Raw genomic sequence first — 15,988 nt, forward strand, 5'->3', positions numbered from 1 at the left:
TCCTGAAGTTGTCGCCGATCTCCGATCCGTGGCAGCAGACCTGTGGCTCAACTTAGGACAGGGTGAACCTAAAGAGCCAACTTTGGACTTATGCTGGGACTGTCAGTCGAATGAACTTACCTACAAACACAGAAATGTAGACTACCCCAATTTAAACATTAGAATGGTCTACAAGGTGCTGTCAAGCCAATATGACCCAACTGGGTATCTGTCACCATTCATTGGACAAGCCAAGGTCATAGTACAAGACTTATGGAGGACATAGAGAAATTGAAATGACTTCGTGACAGGTGGCTTGCTTGGGAAAGGGAGTTGGGACTCATCCCGCTGATTACTCTACCAAGGTGCTATACCCCTCAATGGTTTGATCCAGATGATTCAACCACACAATTACACATTTTCTGTGACGCATCCGAAAGACTATATGGGTCAGTCGCCTATCTGCGCTCAGAAGATAGACATGGAAAGGTTTATGTCAGCTACGTGATGTCGAGATCCAAGGTTGCACCAAAGAGACAGTTAACCATACCTCGGTTAGAGCTATGAGCAGCTTTGACAGGTGCTCAGTTGGCAGACTTGTTGCAGTGTGAAATAACCCTGCCAATCCAAGCTACTTACCTATGGTGTGACTCTACTGGTGTGCTCACATGGTTGCAATCTGAATCCTGCAGATACAAGGTATTTGATGGAGCCAGAGTAGCTGAAATTCAGAACCTCAGGGACGCATATTCCTGGAGGTATGTTAACACACAGCAAAACCCAGCTGATGATATCACTCGAGGCATGAGTATCAAAGAACTTGTTGAAGAATCTAGATGGAGAAATGGACCTGCCTCCCTCCGGGCAATCAGTGGATGACTGGTCTCAATCTCCATTAACACACTGTGACGGGCCAGCAGAGCTTAAGAAATCTGCCATGTTGTCAACGCTTTTGACACAAACTCCCACCTTGCCTGATCACACACAGTATGAATCATGGGGAGTGTTAACCTCTGATGTAAGTGAAGTCCTTGACGGGGTGGCCTCTAACGAGAAAACTAACACACTGACTCCTGAACATGTTGAAGAAATTGAGAACTATCTTTATCGCCAAGTACAACAGCAGTGCTTCACAAACGACTTTGATTGCCTTAAGTCTGATAAGCCATTACCACACGATAGTAGATTGATGATTGATCAACTTGATGCTGAGTACGATCCGGAACTTGACTTGATCCGTGTAGGCGGCACACTCCGTAGAGCCGAACCTGTTGATTTGCATACCATGAATCACATAATTCTTGATCCAAGCCATGAGATCACCAAACTCATTATCAGAGATCATGATGAAAAACTCTTACATTATGGTCCAGAACGTCTCTTTGCCAAGATCCAACGCAGATTCTGGGTTCTTCGTGGCAGAGAAACCATACGCCAACATCAACGCAAGTGTGCTAACTGCCAAAGGTTGCATTCAAACTCTGCAACACAGAGGATGGCCGATCTACTGCCAGCACGTCTCCGACTCTTCAAACCAGCCTACATGGAGTAGACTGTTTTGGACCAATGCTGGTAAAGATAGGACAAACGATGGGGAATGATTTTTAAGTGTATGACTACCCGAGCCGTGCATTTAGACCTCCTTGAGTCTATGGATTCAGATGCCTTCCTTATGGCATTCCACTGCTTTGTATCCTGAAGGGGTAAACCTCACAAACTCTTGTCAGACCAGGGCTACAACTTCAAGGGTGCTAAATCAGAATTACAGGTCGCATGGTCAGAAATGGAACCAGAACTACGTCAGTACCTTGTCAACGAAAATGTAGAATTTGTGTTTAACCCTCCAAGTGCACCTCATCAGGGAGGTGTGTGGGAGAGGGAGATCAGGTCAGTTAGGCATGGCCTCAGAGTGCCACTTGCTCAACAGACCGTTACCGAAGCAACCTTGCACACTGTCTCATGCGAAGTTGAATGCATTCTCAACTCCAAGCCAGTTTCCTATGTGTCATCGGATGCAAGAGATGTGGACCCAGTTACACACAACATTCTCATGATGGGGCGGCATGAGATATCCCTACCTCAGGTTGTGTATCCTGCAGACCAACGCCAAAGGCGAAAGAGATGGAGACACAGCCAGGTCCTGGCAGTCCACTTTTGGACCCACTTCATATCTACCTGACATGCAGTTACGGTGCAAATGGCAGAAGCCCAAAGTTGACATTCAGGTAGGGGATGCCGTCATGGTCGTGGACAATCAGTTGATCCGATCCCAATGGCCAGTGGGACCTGTGACCCAGACTCACCCAAGACAAGATAGTCATGTTCGGATGGCTACAGTCAGTGTTAAGAACAAGGATTACACCAGGCCTGTGTCCAAACTGATCCCTCTGACGGAATGTCAAGAGGAACCAAATGACACTTGAGTTTACGGTTCGATTCATATGAGCTATTTCCGGAGCATGTAGAAAGACTTTTTATTACTTCAAATCTAATGCTTAAATTTGGGAGCGGCTGTTAGAAAGTCCTTTAGGGCCAATCCTGATTCGTTTGCATTCCTTTTCAGCTTACAGACCTATGTTTTTTATGATTCCAAGTTTTGTAGAAAACAAAAAAAGCTACATTGCGGTAGCCACCAGGCGCTGGCCTGACGTATTAAACCTGGTCCCGTGCATACCTGCGCCGTGTTTTCAAGCTGTCAATTCTAGTTTGGGAATAGTCAGTGTTTTCAAAGACAATCTTTCGCCAGGGAGACGTGTTGTATGAATGTTTCCATTTATGTGAAAAAGGCCAATGTATGCAGAGCAACCATATCCTCTGGAGCTAGCATCAGAGAGGATAAGTAACCTCTGAGACAATACATCACCAAAATCAGGAGACTTCAGGCATCTTCTAACAGTTACACCTTTGAACATTTCGATTTCCTGACTATAAACTCCATGCCAATGTAATCATCCCAGCCTAGATCCCAGCACCTACATAAATCTTGAAGAATTCTCTTAGCAGGCAGTAGCACCGGTGAGACAAGACCTAAAGGATTCTTGTACACGACTTCTCTGGCAATTCAACTGTGTACTTTGTAACCAGAGTGTTTTTGTTTATACCACAAAGGCAAATATGTTCCAGTAGATGTCATTATTAAACAGAGAGAGAGAGAGAGAGAGAGAGAGAGAGAGAGGGGGAGATAGATAGATAGATAGATAGATAGATAGATAGATAGAGAGAGAGAGAGAGAGAGAGAGAGAGATGCCATGGTGGGGACGCCAAAGACCCGTATTGCATGAATCTTGGGTTGCTCTCGTCAGACAGAAACCAAGTTGTTCCATCGATACCACCAGACTGGCAAGATATGTCACAGACCTCAAAGTTCAGACCACTCGCCACAGAAGAAGCAGACAGGACAGATATCTTCACACGTTACACCTGTGCAATCGGTTCCTGACAGTGACGGAATCGGCGACAACAGCTCTGTGTTTCTGGATCAGCCGACACACCGTGTCCGTATCAAGGCCTAGCGATCCTGGCCTAGCGCTGAGCGCTCAACATCGCCTCGCCAGACTACAGTTGGCCCGACGTGTGCTACACAGGCAACGACAGGATGAGAGCAGATTTAATCTGCTCCACACTGTTCTGCCATAGAAACGAAAGATTCCAAATTGTCCAAGATGTTCATCCAAGAGGAGGCTGCGGTATCATGATCTGGGGTAGGATGTGTAGAGACCAGAAAACACAGCTTGCTGTTATCCGTGACAAGCAGACCCGTAGTTTACCATTTTTGCGGCAACAACAAAGAGGATCCCTTCTTCAACAAGACAATGCTCGACCCCAAACGGCAAGGATCACTCGGCAATTCATAAACAACGTCAATGCCAACGTTTTGCCATGACCATCGCGTCCACTCGACTTGTCTCCCATAGAGCACCCGTGGGACCATCTTGATAGGGCACTAAGAAGACGTCCCATCCAGCCAACCAATCTTCGGGAACTGGAGAATGCCTTATTCGATACGTGGCGACTTATTCAAGTCCGGTCTGTATGGTGGCACCAGTAACGTTGGTGTTAGCTTTGCTAGAAGTTCATCCTTGAGGCCATCTGTGATGAAGCATCCTGTGATGCCGTTGTCCAGCATGGCGAACGTTTGCACAACCTAGTGACCTCCATTCTGTAGAACGTTTACAAGAAGTACAGTTTGTAGCACAGTGTCTGCAACTTTGGATTTTTTATTGTCACAGAACATAACCCCAGTGGTGACATTAGACTCGCAGGTGGATGACTTCTCTTTGGAAACATTGTCCGGTTGGTCCTGCCTTGCCTGTAAATTGTAATCATGTAAAGCAGAAGGATGACGCTTGCCACATTGTTTACAAGTTCTCTTTTTCATGCAAACCTTTGAAGTGCTGTTACGGCCATAGCAACTGTAACACTTGTCACTATCCTTCAAATACTCTCGTCTTTCAGGAAGTGACTTTTGCAGAAATTGACTGCACTCGTCAAGATGGTGGGACTGTTTACACAGAACGCAAGAGATACCTTTGCTTTTAATTTGTGATTCACTTGAGACACGAGCAGCAAAAATTGTGGACTGAGACTTGTTTGACTGTTTATACTTATCAGAGAACCAATCCTCATGACTTGTATCATCATGTTTGGAGAGCAGTGCTTTGTTACTGTAGATAGGTTCATTTGCGGATGTTTCAGCCAAGTCAATGAAATCAACCAGATGTTTGAACTCCACTTCCTCCTCCCCATTTAGTTTCGTAGTTGTAACGCGACCCCTCCACCTGCTCTGGAGATGCGCCCGGAGCGTCAAAACAACATTGGCGTTCAGGCTTGTATTGATTAGGTTAACGAGTTACAGGTAAAGATGTTTGGATAAAGGTTAGTCACTGAGGATAAGGTGTTTTTTAGTTTTATATTAATTTCGTTACATACAAACACAGTATCTCACAGAAGCAACGTCCTTCCCCAAACATATCACTACAAGAACATACTTCCCCTAATACATCAAAAAAGCAACATCCTTCCCTCATATACACCACAGAGGCAGCATATTTCCCGACATATCTCACTGCAGCAACATCCTCCATACACAAACTTCACAGCAACATCCTTCATACACACATCTCACAGCAGCAACATCCTTCATACACACACCTCACAGCAGCAACATCCTCCATACACACACCTCACAGCAGCAGCATCCTTCATACACACACCTCACAGCAGCAACATCCTCCATACACAAACTTCACAGCAGCAGCATCCATCTTACACAAAACTCACAGCAGCAGCATCCTTCATACACACATCTCACAGCAGCAGCATCCATCTTACACAAACCTCACAGCAGCAACATCCTTCATACACACATCTCACAGCAGCAGCATCCATCTTACACAAACCTCACAGCAGCAACATCCTTCATATACACACCTCACAGCAGCAACATCCTTCATACACACACCTCACAGCAGCAACATCCTTCATACACACACCTAACAGCAGCAACATCCTCCACACACAAACTTCACAGCAGCAACATCCATCTTACACACACCTCACAGCAGCAACATCCTCCATACACAAACTTTACAGCAGCAACATCCATCTTACACACACCTCACTGCAGCAACATCCTTCATACACACACACCTCACAGCAGCAGCATCCTTCATACACACACCTCACAGCAGCAACATCCATCTTACACAAACCTCAGAGCAGCAACATCCTTCATACACACATCTCACAGCAGCAGCATCCATCTTACACAAACCTCACAGCAGCAACATCCTTCATACACACACCTCACAGCAGCAACATTCTTCATACACAAACTTCACAGCAGCAGCATCCTTCATACACACACCTCACAGCAGCAACATCCTCCATACACAAACCTCACAGCAGCAGCATCCATCTTACACACACCTCACAGCAGCAACATCCTTCATACAAACATCTCACAGCAGCAACATCCATCTTACACAAACCTCACAGCAGCAACATCCTTCATACACAAACCTCACAGCAGCAGCATCCATCTTACACAAACCTCACAGCAGCAGCATCCTTCATACACACACCTCACAGCAGCAACATCCTCCACACACAAACTTCACAGCAGCAGCATCCATCTTACACACACCTCACAGCAGCAACATCCTTCATACACACACCTCACAGCAGCAGCAGCATCCATCTTACACAAACCTCACAGCAGCAACATCCTCCATACACACACCTCACAGCAGCAACATCCTTCATACACAAACATCTCACAGCAGCAACATCCATCTTACACAAACCTCACTGCAAAAGCATCCTTCATACACACACCCCACAGCAGCAACATCCTCCATACACAAACTTCACAGCAGCAGCATCCATCTTACACACACCTCACAGCAGCAACATCCTCCATACACAAACCTCACAGCAGCAACATACATCTTACACAAACCTCACAGCAGCAACATCCTTCATACACACACCTCACAGCAGCAACATCCTCCATACACAAACCTCACAGCAGCAACATCCATCTTACACAAACCTCACAGCAGCAGCATCCTCCATACACAAACCTCACAGCAGCAGCAGCATCCATCTTACACAAACCTCACAGCAGCAACATCCATCTTACACAAACCTCACAGCAGCAGCATCCTCCATACACAAACCTCACAGCAGCAGCAGCATCCATCTTACACAAACCTCACAGCAGCAACATCCTCCATACACACACCTCACAGCAGCAACATCCTTCATACACACACCTCACAGCAGCAACATCCTTCATACACAAACCTCACAGCAGCAACATCCTTCATACACAAACTTCACAGCAGCAGCATCCATCTTACACATACCTCACAGCAGCAACATCCTTCATACACACATCTCACAGCAGCAAAATCCTTCATACACACACCTCACAGCAGCAGCATCCTTCATACACAAACCTCACAGCAGCAGCATCCATCTTACACAAACCTCACAGCAGCAACATCCTTCATACACACACCTCTCAGCAGCAACATCCTTCATACACAAACCTCACAGCAGCAACATCCTTCATACACACACCTCACAGAAGCAACATCCTTCATACACACACCTCACAGCAGCAACATCCATCTTACACAAACCTCACAGCAGCAACATCCTCCATACACAAACCTCACAGCAGCAGCAGCATCCATCTTACACAAACCTCACAGCAGCAGCAGCATCCTCCATGCACACACCTCACAGCAGCAACATCCTTCATACACACACCTCACAGCAGCAACATCTTTCATACACACACCTCACAGCAGCAACATCCTTCATACACACATCTCACAGCAGCAGCAGCATCCATCTTACACAAACCTCACAGCAGCAACATCCTTCATACAGACACCTCACAGCAGCAGCAGCATCCTCCAGACACAAACTTCACAGCAGCAGCATCCATCTTACACACACCTCACAGCAGCAACATCCTCCATACACAAACCTCACAGCAGCAACATCCATCTTACACAAACCTCACAGCAGCAACATCCTCCATACACACACCTCACAGCAGCAACATCCTTCATACACAAACATCTCACAGCAGCAACATCCATCTTACACAAACCTCAATGCAACAGCATCCTTCATACACACACCCCACAGCAGCAACATCCTCCATACACAAACTTCACAGCAGCAGCATCCATCTTACACACACCTCACAGCAGCAACATCCTCCATACACAAACCTCACAGCAGCAACATACATCTTACACAAACCTCACAGCAGCAACATCCTTCATACACACACCTCACAGAAGCAACATCCTTCATACACACACCTCACAGCAGCAACATCCATCTTACACAAACCTCACAGCAGCAACATCCTCCATACACAAACCTCACAGCAGCAGCAGCATCCATCTTACACAAACCTCACAGCAGCAGCAGCATCCTCCATGCACACACCTCACAGCAGCAACATCCTTCATACACACACCTCACAGCAGCAACATCTTTCATACACACACCTCACAGCAGCAACATCCTTCATACACACATCTCACAGCAGCAGCAGCATCCATCTTACACAAACCTCACAGCAGCAACATCCTTCATACACACACCTCACAGCAGCAGCATCCTCCAGACACAAACTTCACAGCAGCAGCATCCATCTTACACACACCTCACAGCAGCAACATCCTCCATACACAAACCTCACAGCAGCAACATCCGTCTTACACAAACCTCACAGCAGCAAGATCCTTCATACACACATCTCACAGCAGCAGCATCCATTTTACACAAACCTCACAGCAGCAACATCCTTCATACACACATCTCACAGCAGCAGGAACATCCATTGTACACAAACCTCACAGCAGCAACATCCTTCATACACACACCTCACAGCAGCAGCATCCTCCATACACAAACTTCACAGCAGCAGCATCCATCTTACACACACCTCACAGCAGCAACATCCATCTTACACAAACCTCACAGCAGCAACATCCTTCATACACACATCTCACAGCAGCAGCAGCATCCATCTTACACAAACCTCACAGCAGCAACATCCTTCATACACACACCTCACAGCAGCAGCAACATCCATCGTACACAAACCTCACAGCAGCAACATCCTTCATACACACACCTCACAGCAGCAACATCCTTCATACACACACCTCACAGCAGCAACATCCTTCACACACACATCTCACAGCAGCAGCAGCATCCATCTTACACAAACCTCACAGCAGCAACATCCTTCATACACACACCTCACAGCAGCAGCATCCTCCAGACACAAACTTCACAGCAGCAGCATCCATCTTACACACACCTCACAGCAGCAGCATCCATCTTACACAAACCTCACAGCAGCAACATCCATCTTACACAAACCTCACAGCAGCAACATCCTTCATACACACATCTCACAGCAGCAGCATCCATCCTACACAAACCTCACAGCAGCAACATCCTTCATACACACATCTCACAGCAGCAGCAACATCCATCGTACACAAACCTCACAGCAGCAACATCCTTCATACACACACCTCACAGCAGCAGCATCCTCCATACACAAACTTCACAGCAGCAGCATCCATCTTACACACACCTCACAGCAGCAACATCCATCTTGCACAAACCTCACAGCAGCAACATCCTTCATACACACATCTCACAGCAGCAGCAGCATCCATCTTACACAAACCTCACAGCAGCAACATCCTTCATACACACACCTCACAGCAGCAGCAACATCCATCGTACACAAACCTCACAGCAGCAACATCCTTCATACACACACCTCACAGCAGCAACATCCTTCATACACACACCTCACAGCAGCAACATCCTTCATACACACATCTCACAGCAGCAGCAGCATCCATCTTACACACACCTCACAGCAGCAACATCCTTCATACACACACCTCACAGCAGCAGCATCCTCCAGACACAAACTTCACAGCAGCAGCATCCATCTTACACACACCTCACAGCAGCAACATCCTCCATACACAAACCTCACAGCAGCAACATCCATCTTACACAAACCTCACAGCAGCAAGATCCTTCATACACACATCTCACAGCAGCAGCATCCATTTTACACAAACCTCACAGCAGCAACATCCTTCATACACACATCTCACAGCAGCAGCAACATCCATCGTACACAAACCTCACAGCAGCAACATCCTTCATACACACACCTCACAGCAGCAGCATCCTCCATACACAAACTTCACAGCAGCAGCATCCATCTTACACACACCTCACAGCAGCAACATCCATCTTACACAAACCTCACAGCAGCAACATCCTTCATACACACATCTCACAGCAGCAGCAGCATCCATCTTACACAAACCTCACAGCAGCAACATCCTTCATACACACACCTCACAGCAGCAGCAACATCCATCGTACACAAACCTCACAGCAGAGACATCCTTCATACACACACCTCACAGCAGCAGCATCCTCCATACACAAACTTCACAGCAGCAGCATCCATCTTGCACACACCTCACAGCAGCAACATCCATCTTACACAAACCTCACAGCAGCAACATCCTTCATACACACATCTCACAGCAGCAGCAGCATCCATCTTACACAAACCTCACAGCAGCAACATCCTCCATACACACACCTCACAGCAGCAGCATCCTCCAGACACAAACTTCACAGCAGCAGCATCCATCTTACACACACCTCACAGCAGCAACATCCTCCATACACAAACCTCACAGCAGCAACATCCATCTTACACAAACCTCACAGCAGCAAGATCCTTCATACACACATCTCACAGCAGCAGCATCCATTTTACACAAACCTCACAGCAGCAACATCCTTCATACACACATCTCACAGCAGCAGCAACATCCATCGTACACAAACCTCACAGCAGCAACATCCTTCATACACACACCTCACAGCAGCAGCATCCTCCATACACAAACTTCACAGCAGCAGCATCCATCTTACACACACCTCACAGCAGCAACATCCTCCATACACACACCTCACAGCAGCAACATCCTTCATACACAAACCTCACAGGAGCAGCATCCTTCATACACACACCTCACAGCAGCAGCATCCTTCATACACACATCTCACAGCAGCAACATCCTTCAGACACACACCTCACAGCAGCAACCTCCTTCATACACACACCTCACAGCAGCAGCATCCTTCATACACACACCTCACAGCAGCAGCATCCATCTTACACAAACCTCACAGCAGCAACATCCTTCATACACACACCTCACAGCAGCAGCATCCTTCATACACACACCTCACAGCAGCAACATCCTCCATACACAAACCTCACAGTAGCAACATCCATCTTACACAAACCTCACAGCAGCAACATCCTCCATACACAAACCTCACAGCAGCAGCAGCAGCATCCGTCTTACACAAACCTCACAGCAGCAACATCCTCCATACACACACCTCACAGCAGCAACATCCTTCATACACAAACCTCACAGCAGCAACATCCTTCATACACACACCTCACAGCAGCAACATCCTTCATACACACACCTCACAGTAGCAGCATCCATCTTACACACACCTCACAGCAGCAACATGCATCTTACACAAACCTCACAGCAGCAACATCCTTCATACACACATTTCACAGCAGCAGCAACATGCATGGTACACAAACCTCACAGCAGCAACATCCTTCATACACACACCTCACAGCAGCAGCATCCTCCATACACAAACTTCACAGTAGCAGCATCCATCTTACACACACCTCACAGCAGCAACATCCTCCATACACACACCTCACAGCAGCAGCATCCTTCATACACACACCTCACAGCAGCAGCAGCATCCTCCATACACAAACTTCACAGCAGCAGCATCCATCTTACACAAACCTCACAGCAGCAACATCCTTCATACACACACCTCACAGCAGCAACATCCTCCATACACAAACCTCACAGCAGCAGCATCCATCTTACACAAACCTCACAGCAGCAACATCCTTCATACACACATCTCACAGCAGCAGCATCCATCCTACACAAACCTCACAGCAGCAACATCCATCTTACACAAACCTCACAGCAGCAACATCCTCCATACACAAACCTCACAGCAGCAGCAACATCCATCTTACACAAACCTCACAGCAGCAACATCCTCCATACACAAACTTCACAGCAGCAGCATCCATCTTACACACAAGTCACAGCAGCAACATCCTCCATACACACACCTCACAGCAGCAACAACTTTCATACACGTACCTCACTGCAGCAATATCTTTCATACACACACCTCACAGCAGCAACAACTTTCATACACACACCTCACAGCAGCAACATTCTTCTTCCGCACATCTCACTGCAGCAACATCCATCTTAAACACATCTCGTACCAGCAACATGCTCCCCACATATATCAGAGCAGCAACATCACCTTCCCACCCCCACCCCACCCATCCCCCTCTCCCCCTCCAACAGCACAATCCCTTCCTCCCCACACATCTCACAGAGCAATATCCTACCCCATACATCTCACAGAGCAATATCCTTTCCCCACATATCTCACAGCAGCTATATACTTTCCTCACATATCCACAAACGTATCACAGAGGCAACATCTTTCCCCATACACATATTACAGCATATGCCATAGTTCCAAGCTTGTGGACAAGACATTACACATATTTAAGCTTTCTTTCCAAGCATTGATACAACTTGAGCACAATTTCTTCATGTTTATTGTTCGTGGAAACCAGGATCCTAAATATTGATAATTGTCCATAACACAAGTTTTATTTTCATTCCTTTGGGTGTGCATTTAGAAGATTTAGTTGTCTTTGAAGACCAACTACACAAAAATGTAACAATGGGTCTGGAAACCAAATTTATGCATGCATTAGTGTATGGATACGGTGCCATAAGCATGCACTAGAGTGTAGAAAGGGTGCCATAAGCATGCACTAGTGTGTAGATGTGGTGCCATAAGCATGCACTAGTGTGTAGATACGGTGCCATAAGCATGCACTAGTGTATGGATACTGTGCCATAAGCATGCACTAGAGTATGGATACGGTTCCATAAGCATGCATTAGTGTGTAGATACGGTGCCATAAGCATGCACTAATGTATGGATACAGTGCCATAAGCATGCAGTAGTGTGTAGATGTGGTGCCATAAGCATGCACTAGTGTGTAGATACGGTGCCATAAGCATGCACTAGTGTGTAGATACGGTGCCATAAGCATGCACTAGTGTATGGATACGGTGCCATAAGCATGCACTAGAGTATGGATACGGTTCCATAAGCATGCACTAGTGTGTAGATATGGTGCCATAAGCATGCACTAGTGTGTAGATACGGTGCTATAAGCATGCACTAGTGTGTGGATATGGTGCCATAAGCATGCACTAGTCTGGGTATGGTGCCATAAGCATGCACTAGTGTGTAGATACGGTGCCATAAGAATGCACTAGCGTGTAGATACGGTGCCATAAGCATGCACTAGTGTGTTGATATGGTGCCATAAGCATGCACTAGTGTGTAGATGCGGTGCCATAAGCATACACTAGTGTGTGGATACGGTGCCATAAGCATGCACTAGTGTGTAGACACGGTGCCATAAGCACGCACTAATGTATGGATACGGTGCCATAAGCATGCACTAGTGTACGGAGACGGTGCCATAAGCATGCACTAATGTATGGATACGGTGCCAAAAGCATGCACTAGTGTGTAGATACGGTGCCATAAGCATGCACTAGTGTGTAGATACGGTGCCATAAGCATGCACTAGTGTGTGGGTACGGTGCCATAAGCATGCACTAGTGTGTGGGTACGGTACCATAAGCATGCACTGATGTATGGATAGGGTGCCATAAGCATGCACTAGTGTGTAGATGTGTTGCCATAAGCATGCACTAGTGTGTGGGTGCGGTGCCATAAGCATGCACTAGTGTGTAGAACCGTGTGCCATAAGCATGCACTAGTGTGTAGATACGGTGCCATAAGCATGAACTAATGTATGGATACGGTGCCATGAGCATGCACTAGTGTGTAGATGTGGTGCCATAAGCATGCACTAGTGTGTGGGTGCGGTGCCATAAGCATGCACTAGTGTGTAGATGCAGTGCCATAAGCATGCACTAGTGTGTAGATACGGTGCCATAAGCATGAACTAATGTATGGATACGGTGCCATAAGCATGCACTATTGTGTAGATACGGTGCCAAAAGCATGCACTAATGTATGGACACGGTGCCATAAGCATGCACTAGAGTGTATGGATACGGCTGTCATAAGCATGCACGAGTGTGTGGATACGGTGCCGTAAGCATGCACTAGTGTGTACATACGGCGCCATAAGCATGCACTAGTGTGTGGATACGGTACCATAAGCATGCACTAGTGTATGGATACGGTGCCATAAGCATGCACGAGTGTGTAGATACGGTGCCATAAGCATGCACTAGTGTATGGATACGGTTCCATAAGCATACACTAGTGTGTAGATACGGTGCCATAAGCATGAACTAATGTATGGATACGGTGCCATAAGCATGCACTAGTGTGTAGATACGGTGCCACAAGCATGCACTAGTGTGTAGATACGGTGCCATAAGCATGCACTAGTGTGTAGATACGGTGCCATAAGCATGAACTAATGTATGGATACGGTGCCATAAGCATGCACTATTGTGTAGATACGGTGCCAAAAGCATGCACTAATGTATGGATACGGTGCCATAACCATGCACTAGTGTGTATGGATACGGTGTCATAAGCATGCACGAGTGTGTGGATACGGTGCCGTAAGCATGCACTAGTGTGTGGATACGGTGCCATAAGCATGCACTAGTGTGTACATACGGCGCCATAAGCATACACTAGTGTGTGGATACGGTGCCATAAGCATGCACTAGTGTATGGATTCGGTGCCATAAGCATGCACGAGTGTGTAGATACGGTGCCATAAGCATGCACTAGTGTATGGATACGGTTCCATAAGCATACACTAGTGTGTAGATACGGTGCCATAAGCATGAACTAATGTATGGATACGGTGCCATAAGCATGCACTAGTGTGTAGATACGGTGCCATAAGCATGCACTAGTGTGAAGATACGGTGCCATAAGCATGAACTAATGTATGGATACGGTGCCATAAGCATGCACTAGTGTGTAGATGTGGTGCCACAAGCATGCACTAGTGTGTAGATGCGGTGCCATAAGCATGCACTAGTGTGTAGATGCGGTGCGAAAAGCATACACTAGTGTGTGGATACGGTGCCATAAGCATGCACTAGTGTGTAGATACGGTGCCATAAGCATGCACTAGTGTGTAGGTACGGTACCATAAGCACGCACTAATGTATGGATACGGTGCCATAAGCATGCACTAGTGTATGGATACGGTGCCATAAGCATGCACTAATGTATGGATACGGTGCCAAAAGCATGCACTAGTGTGTAGATGCGGTGCCATAAGCATGCACTAGTGTGTAGATACGGTGCCATAAGCATGCACTAGTGTGTGGATACGGTGCCATAAGCATGCACTAATGTATGGATACGGTGCCATATGCATGCACTAGTGTGTAGATACGGTGCCATAAGCATGCACTAGTGTGTGGGTACGGTGCCATAAGCATGCACTAGTGTGTGGGTACGGTACCATAAGCATGCACTGATGTATGGATAGGGTGCCATAAGCATGCACTAGTGTGTAGATACGGTGCCATAAACATGCACTAGTTTTAAAACACGGTGCCATAAGCATACACTAGTGTGTGGATATGGTGCCATAAGCATGCGCTAGTGTGGGTACGGTGCCATAAGCATGCACTAGTGTGTAGACACGGTGCCATAAGCATGCACTAGTGTGTAGATTCGGTGCCATAAGCATGCACTAGTGTGTGGGTACGGTGCCATAAGCATGCACTAGTGTGTAGATGCGGTGCCATAAGCATACACTAGTGTGTGGATACGGTGCCATAAGCATGCACTAGTGTGTAGATACGGTGCCATAAGCATGCACTAGTGTGTAGATACGGTGCCATAAGCATGCACTAATGTATGGATGCGGTGCCATAAGCATGCACTAGTGTATGGATGCGGTGCCATAAGCATGCACTAATGTATGGATACGGTGCCAAAAGCATGCACTAGTGTGTAGATGCGGTGCCATAAGCATGCACTAGTGTGTAGATACGGTGCCATAAGCATGCACTAGTGTGTGGGTACGGTACCATAAGCATGCACTAATGTATGGATAGGGTGCCATAAGCATGCACTAGTGTGTAGATGTGGTGCCATAAGCATGCACTAGTGTGTGGGTGCGGTGCCATAAGCATGCACTAGTGTGTAGATACGTGTGCCATAAGCATGCACTAGTGTGTAGATACGGTGCCATAAGCATGAACTAATGTATGGATACGGTGCCATGAGCATGCACTAGTGT

Source organism: Haliotis asinina, chromosome 7 (assembly GCF_037392515.1).
Source record: "Haliotis asinina isolate JCU_RB_2024 chromosome 7, JCU_Hal_asi_v2, whole genome shotgun sequence".
Lineage (NCBI taxonomy): Eukaryota > Metazoa > Mollusca > Gastropoda > Lepetellida > Haliotidae > Haliotis > Haliotis asinina.